The 14,983-nt window shown below is 41.5% G+C and overlaps 1 long non-coding RNA gene across 8 annotated transcripts in view; it reads left to right on the top strand.

The window, feature by feature from the left end:
- The window catches only part of blacat1 (BLACAT1 overlapping LEMD1 locus), a 103,703-nt gene that overhangs the window by 51,177 nt on the left and 37,543 nt on the right, over window positions 1-14,983 (top strand). The window contains exon 1 of one of the 8 annotated variants that reach the window (XR_010005493.1): window positions 14,412-14,618. The exons of the other annotated variants lie outside the window; for them this stretch is intronic. This is a non-coding gene — a long non-coding RNA (BLACAT1 overlapping LEMD1 locus). Of the gene's footprint in view, window positions 1-14,411; window positions 14,619-14,983 lie in introns of those variants that run through there. 8 annotated transcript variants of the gene reach the window in all.

The raw sequence follows: 14,983 nt of genomic DNA, 5'->3' as shown, positions 1-14,983 counted from the left end.
TTGGATGATGCACGCAGATCCCAGTAGGATGGCCTTTTGCAGTTAGCAGATCGTAATTTTGTCAATGTCTATTGTTTCCAAATGCCGGCTGAGATATTATTATTATTATTATTATTATTATTATTATTATCAACACAACGACGTTGTATGGCACAGCAAACAAGATAGATATGCTGGATTTCGTTTCGCAAAACCACAAGTCGAACACTTCCCAAGTGTCTAGGACTGTTTGATGTATTTTCTGATGATGTGTGCAGATCCCAGTAGGGTGGCCTTTTGCAGTTGGCAAGCGGTGATTTTGTCAATGTCTATTGTTTCCAAATGCCGGCTGAGATCTTTTGGCACGGCACCCAGTGTGCCCATCACCACCGGGACCACCTGCACTGGTTTCTGCCAGAGCCTTTGAAGTTCAATCTTGAGGTCCTGATAGCGGCTGAGTTTTTCCTGTTGTTTTTCATCTATGCGACTGTCACCTGGGATGGCAACATCAATGATCCAAACCTTTTTCTTTTCCACAACTGTGATGTCTGGTGTGTTGGGTTTATTTCCCTCCTTGTTGCTGAGTTTTCATGGCAAGCCTAAGTTCCTCCCTCATAAAAGGAGAATGAACAGTGCAGAGTTGCTGGTCTTTCCTCCTGGAGGAAGATGAGCCAGTAGAGAGGGCCTTCTCGGCAGTGGCCCCCCGGCTCTGGAACTCTCTCCCTAAGGAGATCAGGTTAGCTCCTTCCCTGCCCATTTTCTGCCGGGAATTGAAAACATGCTTGTTCCAGAGTGCGTTTGAATGAATAGGCCAAATAGAGCTGAATGAATAGGCCCAATAGGCCCATTAGAATACTTCTTTCTGTTTTAAAAGCGTATGGCACTTTATCACTGTTACTTATTTCCATGACACAGCACTTTATGAAACCTGTCCCTGCTGGTTTGCTTTTAATTACTCTGATTTTATCTGCTTGGATTTTAATGTATTGTCCATTATTTTATTTTGTGTATTGTTGGAATGTTTTAAGTTTTTGTCAAATATGTTGTGTTGTTGTTTCGGGCTTGTCCCTGTTGTGAGCCGCCCCGAGTCCCTTCGGGGAGATGGGGCGGGATATAAAAATAAAGATGATGAAGATGATGATGTTGTGTTCCAGAACTTTGTCAATCTGGATTCGGAAGTCCCACAGTATCTTTGCGTGCTCATTTTCCAATACTTTTGCAGGTTTGTGATCCCACCAGTTCTTTGCTGCTGGGAGGTGGTACTTGAGGCATAAGTTCCAATGAATCATTTGGGCCACATAGTTGTGCCTCTGTTTGTAGTCTGTCTGTGCGATTATTATTATTATTATTATTATTGACACAACGACGTTGTATGACACAGCAAACAAGATAGATATGCTGGATTTCGTTTCACAAAATCACAAGTCGAACACTTCCCAAGTGTCTAGGACTGTGTGATGTATTTTCGGATGATGCGTGCAGATCCCAGTAAGGTGGCCTTTTGCAGTTGGCAGATCGTAATTTTGTCAATGTCTATTGTTTCCAAATGCCGGCTGAGATCTTTTGGCACGGCACCCAGTGTGCCCATCACCACTGGGACCACCTGCACTGGTTTCTGCCAGAGTCTTTGAAGTTCAATCTTGAGGTCCTGATAGCGGCTGAGTTTTTCCTGTTGTTTTTCTTCAATGCGACTGTCACCTGGGATGGCAACATCAATGATCCAAACTTTGTTCTTTTCCACAACTGTGATGTCTGGTGTGTTGTGTTCCAGAACTTTGTCAGTCTGGATTCGGAAGTCCCACAGTATCTTTGCGTGTTCATTTTCCACAACCTTTGCAGGTTTGTGATCCCACCAGTTCTTAACTGCAGGGAGGTGATACTTGAGGCATAGGTTCCAATGAATCATTTGGGCCACATAGTTGTGCCTCTGTTTGTAGTCTGTCTGTGCAATTTTCTTACAGCAGCTGAGGATATGATCAATGGTTTCATCGGTTTCCTTGCACAGTCTGCACTTTGGGTCATCAGCTGATTTTTCGATCTTGGCCTTGATTGCATTTGTTCTGATGGCTTGCTCCTGGGCTGCAAGGATCAGGCCTTCTGTCTCCTTCTTCAGGGTCCCATTTGTGAGTCAGAGCCAGGTCTTCTCTTTATCAGCTTTTCCTTCAATTTTGTCAAGGAACTTTCCATGCAGTGTTTTGTTGTGTTTGTTATTATTATTATTATTATTATTATTATTATTATTATTATTATTACCCTGCCATTAGTATCCCACCATTAAACAGATACTGTGGGGTAGGGAGTAGCAGCATAATGTTGTAAGACTGAGTTTTATATACCATAATGTATGTTGGTTGTTGTTAGTTGTCTTTAGATCGACTTCAGCTTATGGTGACCCTATGGATGAGAAATCTCTAAGTCACCTTATCCTCAATAGCTGTGCTCATGTCTTGCAGGCTCAAGACTGTGGCTTCCTTGATTGAGTCTATCCATCTGTCATGCAGTCTTCCTCTTAACCTTCAGCCCTCCATGTTTTGAGTTATTATCATCTTTTCTAGTGTGTACACCTTAAGGCAGTTCAGTGTTCCCACCAGGACAGTGGCTGCGCTTTCTGGGGCATTCAGCCATGCGAAAAATAGAACAAAGTTATTGTAACTTTAGTAAAGGTTAAAGGTTTTCCCCTGATGTTAAGTCCAGTCATGTCTGACTCTGGGGGTTGGTGCTCATCTCCATTTCTAAGCTGAAGAGCCAGTGTTGTCCGTAGACACCTCCAAGGTCATGTGGCCGGCATGACTGCATGGAGTGCCGTTACCTTCCCACCAAAGCGGTACCTATTGATCTATTCACATTTGCATGTTTTCGAACTGCTAGGTTGGCAGGAGCTGGAGCTAACAGCGGCCACTCCCGCCGCTCCCAGGGCTTGAACCTGGGACCTTTCGGTCTCCAGCTCAGTGCATTAACGCACTTCGCCACCGGGGCTCCTTTTATTCGTAACTTTAATAGCTGTATAAAAAGAGTTACACTTGCTGGAATTCAGTCTTCTACAGAAGGTGAAAGTGCAACAGCCCTCTTCTTGTCTTAATTGTAAACAATTGTGGTGGAAAAAAAGATAACAGCTGTTTTGGGCATAACACTTCCTGTGTTCCTCTAGTGTCTACTCAGTATATATGTTAAAAAATAAATAAAAACTAGAATATTACAAAGACATTGTGATTGTCCAGGGTGATACTTGGAGCCTTTTCACACTACACAATTATAGCACTATGATTCACTATGATTCCACTAACTACCATGATTTCATCATATGAAATCAAGGTATTTGCAGTTTGAAGGGCATTTCAAATTCTTTCTCAGAGAGTGCTGTGTCTCATCACATTAAATATTCCAGGGTTCCGTAAGATATAGACAAGGCAATCAAAGTAGAACCATAGTGCTATATGTAGTGTGAAAGGGCTCTGATTTTTTTCAGCTTCTGTGTGTTTTTCACTGGTTCTATCACTCTATCACTTACATGTCTCCCACAATTTAGTTGGTTCGAAAGTAATGCCTGTAGTTAATGATATCAGTTCTCAATGTATAAAACTCTACCTGTTCACATCTTGTCTCTCTGCTATGAATGTGACACATGGAGTTTTCAAGCTTCATCACTTGTCACTGAATATTTGAGCTTTGTCAGTTAAAAAGCTGGCATTCCTCCTCCAAAAATAGAAAAAAACAATCCAGGCAGGTTTTCTGCCTGTAACAATTCACAGCAAAATTCAATTCAGACTTACGATGGCAAAATCTGTCCATTATACTGCTGTACTCTGTTGATTCAGAATTGCATAGTGGTTCAGTAGATAAAGTTTTTCTTTCATCAAGGTAGACAAGAGCATTGCTATTGTCTAAATGCTAGGTTCTGTGTATGGCTTAATTATTCTATATGAATAATTCTATGTTCTATGATGGCTTAATTATTCTATGCGAATAATTCTATAGTCCTATGATAGCTTAATTATTACATGTGAAAACAGGTTCACAGTGATAGACTGCATGCCTTGTATTCTGAAGGTCCTGTGTTTGGTCTTCAGGTGGAACACAGAGATGCCCAAATCTGAAACTCAGACCGGTTGCTGCCAATGAGTAAACAAATTCTGACATGTTTTCATTGGTGTTCCAACTTGGCACAAGGCGTACCCTCCAACTGTCCCAATCTCATGTCCTCCACTTCTACCCTCAGCTTAAAACAATTGCTGGAAACTCAGTTCAAAGTGCCTAAGCAGCTTGCATTCAATGAGCTCAGCAGGGAGGAGGAGAAAGTAGTGGGTGGAATCTTGTTCTTCCCAGTAGGATCAGGCAAAAGGAACATTGAAAGAGTTTCTCCTAGATTATGTGTTCTTCTACATCAATGTCTTTTGCCATCTTGGCTATATTCTGCTGCTGTTTAGCCACACATGTCCCAGGTCTCATCTTTGAAATGTTGGGGAATTTGTCCAAGGCAACAGCCTAAGTTTAATGTGCATCTGGTTTACTGAAACTAATGGTGTTAATAGGCATTTCCCTAACCATTTTCTACATTTACTTCCTGTGCCACAATGTTCAGAACAAAACATGGTCAGAAAGAAGTCTCATAGGTCTTGTTCAGGATAACTTGCTAAATTCCCCTCCACACCTTATACTTTATGCAGTTTCACTAGTCACCCCTAAGTGTAAGCCTGATGAGCATTTAAAATAAACTGACTTTTTTTGCTGCATAGATATTTTCTCTCTCTATCCCTTCATCCTGAATATATTTTTTCCTGTATCATTTCATTTCTAAGGTGCCAGGAATCAAATATCCCCACCAGACTGGGATCCCTGTTCTCTAATTTTAGCTGGCAAAAACATTGTCTGGAGCAGTTTACCAGTGAGAGTAATGCACCATGCAAACATTCAGAAGGTTCTTTCCCATATCATTTTTTTTTGCATTTTGTCTCTCAGCACCCAAGAAAAAGTGAAATTGTGGGGAACATTAATATGTTCTGGGATGTAACCTCATGAGGATTACATTTGTGTGTGAGGGTGAGATTAGGATGTAGGTGAACACTAAATAGGCAGTTAGGAAAAATTGCAGATGTAAAGATGAGGGAGGATAGGCCCATGAGATCCAGTGTAACATAGTGGTTTGGTTATTGGACTGGTGTTCTGAAGACTGTGGTCTGAATCCTTGCTTAGCCCTGGAAACCCACTGGGTGACCTTGGGAAAGTCACACTGGCTCAGCCTCAGAGGAAGGCAAAGGTCTCTGGACAAATCTTCCAAGAAGCCTCTGTGTTATGTTCACCTTAACCATGAGTTAGAAATTATTTGAAGGTACATAACAAGAAGAAGAAGAAGAAGAAGAAGAAGAAGAGGAAGGGGAAGGGGAAGGGGAAGGGGAAGGGGAAGGGGAAGGGGAAGGGGAAGGGGAAGGGGAAGAAGCCAAATTTGTGAAAGTGGTAGCGTTACTGGGGAGGGGGGTGAGAACCACACCAGATGACACCATCAGATTTGACAGAAAAATAATTTTCTATACAATGTTTTGTGCAGTGTTTCAGCAGAAATGTATTTTTAAAAATAAAAATACCTACAGAATCATTTTGTTAAGCTCCACTTGCACATACTGTATCAGTATGCCTACAAGGCTAAAACCCTATGCTGATTTACTTTTTGAACTTTTTCATGTGCATGCACTCCATTAGAGCTTTCGTTATTACATTATTACCCAATTTGCCACTGCTTTTGTCAAATTTTCTGGCATTATGTTTTACTTATGTTTTAATTTTTATAATGTATTTTAATGATGTATTTTTATAGTTTTAATTGATTATATGTACTGTTTTTTGTTTTATTATTATGTTCTTGGCATTAAATGTTGCCAACTGTGTAAGCCGCCCTGAGTCCCCCCGGGTGAGAAGGGCGGGGTATAAATTCTGGAAATAAATAAATTATGGCCTGGTGCAGGAGGATGTCATGAGGGTGACACCATGTGTTACCACGCTGGGTGACACCAATCCTAGTACTGCCACTGTGTGAGAGGTCCAACAGAACCCCAAATGACATAGGGATGAGATAAGATAGGCACATTATATTTTATATAAAGATAACTAGTATACAGATTGCTAGTGTGCAGAAACTCTTGTAGGCACTTTAAAAGCCTTTAAGGATTATTGTGAACCTAGAAAAGTTTCAGAGTTACTAGTTTTGGTAGCACAAGTGTGATGAGGCAGCAGGAATAGATAGCTAACTTTGCTGCTGAACTAAGACGGATACATAAATGAATCATCACTGTATGATAAGAAATACCGACTCTGGAGATACTGATATGGAGTGTAAGCAAAAAGCTTGCTCTCTCCCCCTCTCACTCCTCCTTTTTTATTTTAGTGTGGGCTGTTTAAGAGTGCATTTGCTTAACTCACTACCTCCAAGCATTACCTTACTAACTCCTTTCCTGTTCAATACCGATTGCCTCATTGCCATGTTTTTCTCTCTACTGCCTGAGCAAGAACTCAGGAGGGCAGCATAGTGTGGACTTTCGCTGCACTACTTGTGTTTCCAGGAGTTCCTCTCCTTCATTGGCATGTCCTGTTTTCCCTCCCTCTTAATAGAAGCGGTAACAAGGGTCTCATCAGAGACTCAAGAATGTGTGTAGTCATGGTAAACAATGAGCTCTCAGTGGGGACAGAACGAGGAGAAGAATAGGTGTTCTGTCCCACCAGAAAAGCTTCCCTACAATCTCTCCTCTCCTTGGAGACCAGGGATGACTGGGGAATGAAAGCACCTGAGAGACTGGCCGACAGCTATTAATGTCAAGCAAGCGGCAGCTGGGGACTAAATTAACTGGTGCCTACTAATATTTGGGATGTCCAAGATGGTATTTCCAAGGGCCTGAGGTTTACCAAAGAAAATCCACAGCCACAGCTGTCACTAAAAAGAACGGCTGGAAGCTCACAGCATTCATTATGTGCCTTGAAGATTAAAGGCCTCTTTAAAGCCTAAAATGGCCAGAGCACTCCCATCAGAAAGTCAGTTTATGGTTTTACATATCATTTAAGAATGTATATCTTGAACCCTGGAGGAACCCAAGGATATATTTCAGATATAATTGCAAAGTGTCACGAAGGATCAGAAATTAGCCAGTTTTAAAAGAGTATGTACTTTAATTTCACAAGTGCCTTTTTTAAAACAAAAAGTAACCAAGATTGCAATAGGGTGCCCTTTTTGTCACAAAGAAATCATGGTCAAAATTCTCAGAAAAGGTGGATGTATTTGAGCTACATTAACTATACGATTTGATTTCTCATCCCAGGATTGAAGCATCCAAAATAGTGAATAATAGGTTATAAAAACTTTATCTTATACAGTTTTATACAGTTCCTCCCAAAGGTTCATATTGCTTCATTAGAATATCCTACGCCTATCCACCAGGATCTCAGTGCTTTGGACTGTTAATTGGGTAAATACGTTGACATTTTTCTGCTCCCCTTATTTCTACTGTCATGAATTTATCTTAGGAAAAAGAAACAGAATCAATTCACATTTTTAGAGAATGCTGTAAAAATGTTTTTTTTTCTTTAAACATAGGTGTTATTCCCTATTCTCTTGTTTGGACTGTGCTCTCTGCACAACCAGTAATGCCCCTCATGACAGCTGCTACAGATATTTTGATTTTTATCCTTACAATTTGTGTGTACTTCCTTGGTGATTTCAGAGTGGTTGTACAGAAATATTTCCAATATAATTAAATGTTAGATCAAGCATAATATAGCAATATGAGTGTTGAATTAGGATACTGGGAGACCAGAGTTCAAATTGCTCCTTGGCCATGGAAATCCACTGGGTGATTTTGGACAAATCACACCCTTTCAGCTTGCCTTTGGGCGGCCATAAGGCAGAAATGACTTAAAGGCACATAAAAACAAACAATTAAATATAGTATAACATGGAAGACCTCTCTGGCTTATACAGAAATAGAATCTAATCCGCCCACCCCAGTGTTCAGATCAAATGCTCGGACAAGCCTCAATAAGTGTTTTTGTTCATTCAGCACGAACACTTCAGAAATTGTAGTTGCTTCTACCCTCTCCTTTTCTCAAGGACAGAAATCCTACCTGGGGAAATCAGAGATAAAAGTAGATGAAGAGGGTTCCTTCGCAGTTACTTATGAACATAGGACCTCTTTTTCTTCCAGTGCCCCAGATCTTGGGGCTTGCAGGCAAGTTCTGTGATTTCTGAGATGGACATGTGAAAGAGGGCTGTGGGAGCAAAGTGATGGGCAGGAGGAAGCATACTGTCCAACTTTTCACAAAGGACAACTTGGATACGTGTGGCTAAGCAATAGCAGCGTACAGTCAAGATGGCAACAAATATTAATGAGGAAGAACACACAAGCTTGGAGAAGCTGTAGCATTTTGGTTTTGCCTAAGCCTAGTGGAAATTGTAAGGTTCTTTCTCCTTCTCTCTTCACCCCCATACTCGGGGCCGGGCTGTGGCGCAGGCTGTTAAGCAGCTGCAATAAATCACTCTGACCATGAGGTCATGAGTTCGAGGCCAGCCCATGGCGGGGTGAGCACTCGTCAATTAAAAATAAAAAATAGCCCCTGCTCGTTGCTGACCTAGCAACCCGAAAGATAGTTGCATCTATCAAGTAGGAAATAAGGTACCACTTATAAAAAAAAGTGGGGAATGACCTGGAATGAGGAAGTGCCGTCAGAGTGGATGATGAAGCAGCTGCTCCCCCCTGTGGCCAGAATCGAACATCCCCTCAGGAGAAGGTTAACTTGCCTCTGCGTCTGTCTGTCTCGGTCTCTGTTTGATGTGTTTATGGGCATTGAATGTTTGCCCTATGTGTGTATAATGTGATCTGCCCTGAGTCCCCTTCGGGGTGAGAAGAGCGGAATATAAATACTGTAAATAAATAAATAAATAAATAATTGAATGCAAACTACTTTAGCACTTTGAACTCAGTTAGCCACAGTTGCAGTAAGCACAGTTATAGGAGAAAGGAAAAAGTGAGAGGAGGAAACAATTAATGTGCAAATGAAAACGTAGAATGATCAAGAAATAATTGCAATTTTCTATACCAAGCTGAGATAGTTGATGGGTGTGAGGCAGCTTCTCTGATGTATCCAATTATATTCTCACTTTTTAGTGTAGCCATCAATGGATTGGCCTGTGACAGGTATCCTGATGTGCAACTATTTTATACCGTTGTAGTGTCTCAAATGTTTGCACTTTTTTCAGAAATTGCATTAATGTGTCTGTAATTTTTCTACATGCCGCGTCTCTTATTTTGGCCTTGGTAGGTGGGCAGTTATTCAACTATTGGGCAATATTTCAGCACTTTGGGGTACATCATAAAATTCAGTTGAGCAACTGTTGTCACTTTATGTTAGGGACATCCTATATTAAGCCATTGTCTATAACGGGACTTTAGTATTCAGTAGAATTAAACTTCAGTGAATACTAAGAGCCCACTATAGGTATCAGTTTTGCTAGGACAATTGCTGTAAGGTTTTTTTCCTTACATGTAGCTCTTTGAGCTTCAAGAAACCTCTGGGTTCTAACAGTACTACAGACGGATGGGGCTCCAGATGGAGAATCTTGTTGTTATTGCTGTTGTTATCCTTATTTATAACACTATGAAACACTATTTTGTCCCTGGGTTATAATTATCATTTTCTAATTGGTTCTATCATAAAAACAAGGGGAATGTTTATTAAACTGCAAAAATATTGTTTTCACGGGACATTCTGCAGCACATATGGCGACAGTTTTTCAACAAATATCTGATAGTCTCAACTAATTCAACATAGTATGTGGCAGTCACAAAAACAAAGTTTCTGGAGTATAAGAACTACTTTCAAGTAGGTATCACATAATTAAACAGGAAATAACACTTTCAAACCAGGAACAGATTTTTTTTCAATTTTTGTGTAATCTGCCTTTCCCCCAAAACCAGGAGTTCTAAAGATACCAATCTAAAACACTGATCCCTCTGTAATGGCTTGTGTGTGTGTAAATGGATGAGAAGAAAATCTGGAAGAAATGGTGGGAAAATGAAGAGAAATATGTGAACAATACCATTATTTAGATCCTTGTAGCATTCAGTGAACGAGGCGGGGTAATTACACAGTAAGTCTCACATGGAAGCACCCTTATCTTACAGCTGAGTTTTTTGTATTTTCAGAGAGACATCATTCATTGGCTTTTCTAATTCAGTCTCTTCAGAAAGCAGACATCTCTTGAGTGGAGAGATCAGATACAGAATTATTTATTTATTTATTTATTTACAGCATTTATATTCCGCTCTTCTCACCCCGAAGGGGACTCAGGGCGGATCACATTACACATATAGGCAAACATTCAATGCCTTTTAACATAGGACAAAGACAAACAACATAGCTCCGAGCGGGCCTCGAACTCATGACCTCCTGGTCAGAGTGATTTATTGCAGTTAATTGCAGCTGGTTTGCTCTCCCGTCTGCGCCACAGCCCCGGGAATTGGACAGGCTTTCCCAAACAACTGCCCTCCATCTGAACTGTTCTATAAATCCTATCATTTTCAGCCAACGTGTCCAAGGGATTTGTTGCCCAGTACATATGGAGATCATTAGTTGTTGAAAGCTGGAATAAGGCATGTTCCTTTGAGATCCTGTGCATACATTTTTACCCCTTTCTATCAAACTGGAAATTTGCAGGCCATTTTTTTGTGCTGATTATATCATAGGAAATTGTTTTGTTCAAGTGAAACTATGTTTGGGACACTTTCATACTACTCATATTGTTTTGTAAAACCTCTTCTGAAGTGACTGACAGCGTGATATATTGGGGTAAGTCCCATTGAGAGGGAATGCACCCAATGAGAGAGCCAACATGGTGCAGTGATTTGAGCATTGAGTTACATCTCCAGAGACCTGGTTTTGGATCACTTCTAGGCCATGGAAACCCAATGGGTGAGAGCAAAGGCAAAATTTCCCTCTGGGTGGGCATAGACTCTCAGAAGAACAAATAAGACTGAGTATTCAGCAAACATTATTTTCCATAATCCTGAACATGACATCACAGTCACGAAAAGATGATACAGTAACTTTACTCAACAAGCTGAAGTTTTCAGGAAGCACAGTTTCCATATTCCAAATGTAGGTTGAGTATTCCTTATCTGAAAAGCTTGGGAGCAGAAATGTTTTGAATTTTGAAATACATATTTTTGCATATCTGTACATAATAAGATAATTTGGAGATGGGATCCAAGTCTAAACATTAATTTCATTTATATTTCATATATGACATATATCAGTAGCTCGAAGATAATTTTATGCACAATAGTTTTAAATATTTTTGTGCCTTGCTCATTTGTTACTTCTGTTGTGTATGAGATGCAAGGCTGGAGAGGGGCGGAGGATCTGTGAAATAGCAGTAATCGAAGTATACTGTTTGGGGTGCAAATCCACACCATTTCACAAATCCTTGCATCTCTCTCCAGCCTCTTTCCCTTTTTCGGGGAGCTAATCAACCACCTCCTTCTGCCCTGTAAATGAGTGGTCTGGGATGCCACATCCGCTACCTTGACGGCAGAAGCAGGTGCCTGACAGCAAAACATTTCAGATTTTAGAGTATTAAGAGATGCTTTACCTATCTACATCCTGTTTTTTAATCTGTACACAAAGTCCTACTTAAATGTTGATATAAATTCAGAATCAGGTGTGAGGAACCTGTGATCTTCAGTTTATTTTGAGGCTATGCATTTCTCAGCTTTAACTGGCCAGTCTTTGGGATAGATGATTGTCTAATAGCATCACAGGAGGGAGATGGCACCAGCACTTTCCTCTTGTCCTAAAAAGGGTGATAATCATATGTGAACGTGTACTGTTTGGAATTTCTGTTTATTTCAACTTATTATATTTTAATACCAGTTATACTTTGAGTTATATTCCTGTCAAAACCCTCTTCCAAAGATTTTATATTGTCTTTTATGATCTCTTTTTTTAGCCTTGCAATACTCCCAACCCATTGCTGGCTAGGCTGAGATACAGTGAGCCCCTCCAAACTAGTCTAAAGAAGCATGATTCTTATGATATCTTTGGGCTTTGCTGGGTTGCTCCATGTCCATTCAGTGCATTCATCTGGGGCGGGGGGGGGGGGGGTGTATGAATTTCTTGGATCTATGCAAGAGGTCTTGTTTGTTTATTGTTGTTGTTGTTGTTGTTGTTGTTTTTAAAAAAAAACCCAGCTGGGTCATAGTTTGGTGAGATGGTCCTGTCATTTGAAAGGCAAATTTTCTTCTCTCTGTCTCTTTGATAGAATTATTGTAGTCTAGTGAAAAAGCATAATTTCACTGATACACTGAGGCACTATAATACCATAATTTAAAAGAGGGGGGGGCAGTGAAGAAAAAGGGGTTTTTTTGTTCTGATATACAATTAACAAATAGGAGGTAAAATAAACGGTTGCAGCTGGTGCTGTGAATTATCAGAAATAGTCCCAGGTAACAGAAACGTAGGGCCCTTCCAGACAGGTCCTATATCCCAGGATCTGATCCCAGGTTTTCTGCTTTAAACTGGATTATATGAGTCCGTGCTTTCAGATAATCTGGGATACACAGAAAACTTGGGATCAGATCCTGAGATATAGGGCCTGTCTAGAAGGGCCCTTAGTTTAGGTCCCGGAGAAAAACAAGAACTAAAGCAACAATGCCACAATGTCCTGATATATTTACTCTGTCTGGAGGATCCCAAGGGAATCAAATTGGTTTCATAGCAAAGATCTGTACCCACGATTTATTGTCAAGTGTCCCTTAAATTATGTGGGGCTTGTGTATGCTCTGTCAATGGCAAAGAGAAAGAAAGCAAGTTTGAAGGGGTCTGTGGATCAAAGCGGCAAAGGCGGGTGTGTATTATCAACGGGAAGAAATCCTGATAGCTTTAGAAGCCAGTTCTGCAGGTGGCAAATTGGATCCCAAGGACCTCATCTCCGGAGCGTCTGTCCACCCGCCCTTCCGCCTGCAGATAAAGGAGTCATGGCAAAGGAGTGGCACAAGACAGGAGTTAAAAAAGCACATTCAGTACCAGAAGATCTAGGCATCCAGTCAAATATTTCCTTTGTTTATCCCTTGTCCAGCTGCCAGTAAGGTCTTTTTGGTGGGGGCGGGGGGAAAGAGAAAGAAAAGAAAAGCATCCACCAACTTTAATGTTCTCAGGATGCTAAGCCAGGACTGAATGGATTTTGCAAGGTGCTTAGTCACAGCAAGTGGGGCCGGGTTTGGGGGGGGGGGGGAGGTTCTAATAAAAGAAAGGCTCTAAGGCGTAGTGGAATATTGATGCTGTCACTTCAATGGCTGGGTAAGTGATAAAAGGCCGGGATAAGAGTCTGCATCTTATCCTTGAAAACTTTGAGGCTGGGAAGGCAATGGTGTTTGGGGGGACAAGGGGGAGTGGACTGGAAAGAGCAGAGGATCAGATGGCAAGAGAAGCAGCTGTGAGACCAGACAAGGATGGGTGAGCCCTTTCTACCATCCCTTTGCCTAAGGAAGAGGTTTTCCAAACCAGGAGGGGGGGGGGGGCAGGAAGGAGCAGGGAAGGAAGCCAGGAAAGGGGGGCTTTCCCTCTCCCCGGGTCTTTGGCTGCAAGAGCTTAGCAGGAGGGACATGACTAATACACATCCCACTGGGGGAGTGAGATCAAAGGCACTGAAGTAGATACAAGAGGTTTCTGCTTCACAGGATCTGGTTAAATAGAGGCTTTGTTATTAAGGCCCTCCAGAGTCTGGAATGGAGAAATACCTGATTTCCTCCTACCTCAACACTGCCCCCCCCCCCCCCAACTGCCCAGCTCGTCCACCGCATCTAAAGGGCCTTGATGCGGAATCAGTTCAAGTATGAAACACAGCAGTAGCTACTTTGCTCCTGCTTGAAGGCTCCCAAGAGAGGGAATGGCGAGAAAAGGGAGGGGAGGTCAGGGGCTTCAAAGCGAGTCAAGTTTAGTTGGACTCTGCTCGGAGGCCGGTTCCAAGCAAGGAGTGGCAGAGAGGGAAGTGCACCGGCATCAACATCTTCAGTGTCCTGCTCAGAGCCAGCCAGCCACCTGCTGGATTCCTACGGTGCTCTTCACCAGCCAAGCGAGAGAATTCTTCCTGAAACGTGCTCTTTTATGAAAGGGTTTAGGAAAACAGGACAAAGCCAGCCTGCCGACTTCCAACCACCAGCTTGTATAGCTCTTGCCGCTACTGTTGCTGTTCCTACATCCAAAAAGCTGCCTGACTTGGCACTGTCTCTGCTGCCAGTGGGGAGGTTGTCTGCTGAAGGTGAGATCATTTGCAGTTTGATAGCCAGAGCCTTCACTCCAGTCTTTTGGAGATGGGAGGACTGGGAGCATGTAAACGCAGTATGGCTAAAAATGGGTCAGTAGTGGCAGAAAGGCAGGGAAAGGAGTGTAGGTATGTGGTAATGGGAGTATATGTGCAATTATTCTGATTTCTTATTCCGGTACTGCTGCAACGACCTAAATGTGCCACCCTTTCCACCCAAATGTAAGGGGGGGGGGTTGTTTTACTTTTGTTTTTAAGTAAATTGGAATGAAAGCTGATGATTTGGGGTGTTTTCACAAGGAATTGTAAGAAGACTTTTTACAGCATAATGGTATGCTCAAAAGTAAGTCTCGCTCTTTTCATTCATCCTTATTCACAAGGAAATAGACATAGGACTATTGTCTGCTCTTGTTTGAGAATAAGCATCTACAGGGTTGCATAGTTAGTCCATGATGGATCACTTATGAATTAACAACTTGAAAGAAAACATTTCATGTTGTGTTTTTAGCCTGTGATTTTTTTATTTACAAATGTGGAGAAAGCAAAACTTTCAAAGTATCAGTTATTAAAATGACCTCTTTTGTAAAAATCTACTATTAAAATGTTAAGCAAAGAAGCCTTAATAGGCATTATTTGGAGGGAAAATGTTGGGTAGCTGTGGTTGGAGAGGTGGGGTGACCTGGGGAAATGCCTCACTGACAGGAATCT

The sequence above is a fragment of the Anolis carolinensis genome, chromosome 4, assembly GCF_035594765.1.
Source record: "Anolis carolinensis isolate JA03-04 chromosome 4, rAnoCar3.1.pri, whole genome shotgun sequence".
Classification (NCBI taxonomy): domain Eukaryota; kingdom Metazoa; phylum Chordata; class Lepidosauria; order Squamata; family Dactyloidae; genus Anolis; species Anolis carolinensis.
The sequence above is the reverse complement of the archived record's forward strand: the minus strand, read 5'-3'. Positions and strand labels throughout refer to the sequence as shown.